This window comes from Plasmopara halstedii (genome assembly GCF_900000015.1).
Source record: "Plasmopara halstedii genome assembly, contig: Scaffold_1651, whole genome shotgun sequence".
Taxonomy (NCBI): Eukaryota; Oomycota; class Peronosporomycetes; order Peronosporales; family Peronosporaceae; genus Plasmopara; species Plasmopara halstedii.
In genome coordinates, this window is record NW_020188562.1 from 408,090 (window position 1) to 412,202 (window position 4,113).

Genomic DNA, 4,113 nt, shown 5'->3' on the forward strand with positions numbered 1-4,113 from the left:
ACCAACTCCTTCTTGCCCTGTCGAGCGGCAAGGAACGGCGATCGCACGCGATATGCCTGGCTAGGCGGCGAGAACACTCGCAAAAGCTGCAGCTTCTGCTCCTTCCAGGAGGGGAACGCCGCTTCAATCTAAGTACCACACGTGAGTGCCCAATCTCGCGCTCGACCCCCTGCTTGAAGATAGCTAGCGCCACGCTGTTGCTTGTTTTGGAGCATGGCGGATGCCATAGCCATACCTGTATCTCTTATCCAGAGCAGGATATTCGCTCCATCCCTACCGTCGAAGGTCTTAGTGCTCACCATGAGCGGCCTGGCTCGGGATGAGTCATCCGTCGTCGTCGATGGTCGCGTCATGGACGCAGTCGATGCCGACATTTTCTTCATAGCTCGAAAACGCCTCTAGGCGCGCGCTTATCGCTTTGGGTCCTTGCAAAGCGAGGTGTTGCACGCCGTCAGGGCCAAGCAAAGACATCAGCTTATAAAGCCCGTTCTGCATGTCCTGGGGCAAAAAAGGAGAAATGCTCCATCCTCACAGCGAACCTGTCTTATCGACTCAGGCGTAGATTGACAACCAGTGCTACCAAGTGCAGCGGAGCTGCCGTAGCACTTACCACGGTTACGATCTATACTACGAGTGTAGCGGATCGCAATCCGCTACCTTCAAGAGCCCCTCTGTACGAACATCTAGATCCCTGTACGATCCGCTTCAAAGTCACTACAAAAAAGGCATAATCCAGGGCAAATGTACTCTTTCGTTCGAAATTGAGGCTGCATTTATTTGTTTTATATGAGGCAGACCCGCCTTTGTTCAAAACCTTCGTTTTTTACTAATTAATATAGTAAAACCTAATTAATATCCTGAATACTGGAAGTCCCGCCACAAAAAAGCTTCTTGTTACGGTGTAGCCAACCCATTTAGTGATTACATCGAGTGGTGTAATTTGCACCTTTGTATGGTCACACCATCTTGTGTGACGTACGCTTTCATATAGGGTACGTGGAACCCCGTTGCACTACCAGCTCACTCAACTTTCATGGAAGTCCCATCATCCTTATCGGTAAATCTATCTGAGCTATGCGTAGTAGGGAACGGTGTGAACACATGCCAGGCAGTCCGCCCAAAGCCAACAACATTGCATCAATTTTTTTGGTTCTAATACTAACATTTATGGCCTTACAACGCCGGTCTATTTCGATAGGCTCAGTGTCCTCCAAGCAGCTTCTGCACACTTGCGAAAGTGAAACTCAATGAAAGCTCCAGCGTGGGTGCTGAAAAAGTGGCAGGATTTATTCTTTCAGCGTGGTAAAACTTATTGTCTGATATCGCCAAAGAGCGCGTAGAACACAACAACGATTATTGTTGAGCTCATGTGTAAATCGGAAACTCTGCAGAGCTAGTATCCAGTCGGTATAAGTTTGTTTGTATTTGCAAATATCGCCAATTCCGATCAAAAGTTCCATCTATGAGCTCCTTGATAGGCCAAATGTATTATATGAATTACTAAAGAGCCATATGACAAGCTCACGTGTTTGGCGTGCCGTTTGTACACCCATGTATGCAGGAAATTGACTTCTTAGATACTGTTCAACAGAAAAAGTCGTATCAACTTTTACAGCATTACGTCGCGGGCGAAATCTTGTATATGAGAAATCAAAATAACGTAACAATTTCAGCATTTTCCGCAGCAGGTACTCGGTTAGGCATTAAGCCGGTCAGGCTAATTACGATAAGTCTAGAATGCTATAATAAATTTCAATTTGCAATTCTGCATGTCAGCACTCATGTAGCCTGTACATACTCTACATTAGGCAAGCGACTTTTAATTGGCTGACCAAGAAGTTCTGTGGTATGGGTAGTCCCGGTGTGATTACGTTAAGCCGTCTTACTGTGTCAATGACTAAGCGAGTCACTGAACTTAGTCGTGCGAAGTGATCCAGACTCAGAGGCATTTGTAGTAGATCCGATGTAGCATATGTTTATTTGCGTTTACAAATCTTAAAAGCGATTAATGCCTAACCCGCAAGCTTATCAACCGTTTGCGAATTAAATCTACGTAAGGTTACCTATAGCGCGAAGTGAGGTCTGTCCCAAACGGTGTTGTTTTCGCGAACATTTTCCAGTTGCCGCATGAGCTAGTGTTTCCTGTTTTACTTGTATGGGTCTTGGAGCAAATTTGGCTTGAATTAACAATAGGGAAGAAGTGTAGGGAGGACCAAAACAATAGATTTATCAGTTAGATCAAACGCTTTTTTCAAGTGGAAGCATACAATGTCGAAGCATTTTCCTAATGGCCCCAAAGCCTTGGGAAAGCGAGTCGATTCCGGTGACATGTAGCGGGGCACCTTTGATTCAGCAACTGTGATTGCAATGCCGCCATGCAGACACTTTAGGTGCATAGTGTCAACGAAGTCTCTTGTTGAAGTAGGCTTTCAAAAATCTCTCTTGATCAATTCTTTTGAGGCGAGGTAACGACGCATTTGCGTCATTTGTGTTAGCGAAAATTGCGCTTTTTGCTGCAATTTGATACAGAAAAGGCAAACGCGTCATGGTAGCACTTGTCGTGTACCAGATTACTGGTAAGATAATACTTTGTATCATGACAACCTTTCATCGCGGCGTTCGAGCACGGTATTCCCAAAGCATACGCAATACTTGAATCGTTTTTTGCCTCGCTGTATTGCTATTCCGGCCTAAGCTGACATACGGTTTATAGTTAGCAAGACCAGACCAGCTCATGCCTTTAACAAGTTTTTAGCTCGCGAATCTCGGAAGACGATCTGATGACAAAGTTTTGACACGGTGGGAAACGCTACGGCTTCTTGGCGTGATAGGAGGGGCTACTGAGTTCCTGAATAGTCTTTTTCAATGCCAAGAAATTTATCAGCGTCGTCACAATCGAACAACATTCCGGTGCAGTTGTCAACAAATGCTGGTAGTAGTGGAGGTAACTTTGCGTTGTCATCAGAGGCCGTTTTTGGTCCCAGGATAGCTTTGTGATTAGAAAGGTTGAGCGGTCTATAGTTTCTGAAACAGTGCGATCTCCGGAAGTGTAAAGGAAAGCTGAGCGAGCCCTACTTCTTCGAATCTTTGTGAATTTCCCCTTAAATTGTCGACTGTATAACACTTCATAAATGCGCGATCAAAAAACCATATCAAGTCTGTAATATTAGATGGAATACCCATCTGGTCCTGGAAATTTACCACAATTGCTCGATACAAGCTGTTTGCCCTGACAAAGGCGTTTAGTATAGCTTCTTATCTTGCCGACAACCGGGACTTTGTATATTGCAGCATAATATCGAACCGAATTGGCCGGAAGCCTGAGAACATCTCGTCTTTCAAGTCTGCAATCGTGAGCTAAAAAATCCTGACTCAACGTTGACGGTGTCCAGTAGCAGTTACTGACTGGTCCTCTGTGACGGTGCTATCAGCGTTTATCAGCTCAGTGTTTGGAGAAAGAAGGCAATTTAATTGTGGGGGTTCAGCAAAGTAAATCACTACGAGCTCTTAGATACAATATTGATTAAATTATCGGCTGCGCTGACTGGGTTACTCTTTGTTGCAATATTTCGTTCGTCTATCCTCAGAAATTCCTGGCAATGCCATCAAAGCTACATGCAGTCTATCCGATTATGTCCGTTAACAAGACATGCGATATCGCACCCGCGAAGATCTTGATATAATTAGTGAGTGCTCGCACCAAAAGTGCCAGATATTTTTGTACATTTAATTCCAAAATAAGTCAATTTTGACATATCTACAGTTGGTGACATCAGCGCTGAACAGGCTTTGCTATAAGGCGGGCTTTGCTACAAGGCGGTATGGGATCACATCATGCCCCTTGCAAATTTCTCATGTGTTGGCGAAAACTCCATTGTCTTTGAGTTGACCAGTCGGAACAATTTTTTTTGTTTTTTACGCGAATAAATATTAATATCGCGTCTCCGTGTTCACGAATCGCCAGGTATCGGATATCCCCAGTGCCTCAAGCCAGTCTCTTATTTCATCGCTACCACGTCTGCAGCGGGGCTGCCGTGGCAAAACACTCGAGGAAGCGTACTTTAGGTCACCGACCTTTTGTTCTTTACAAGAACCAAGTATGAGTTAGCGGAT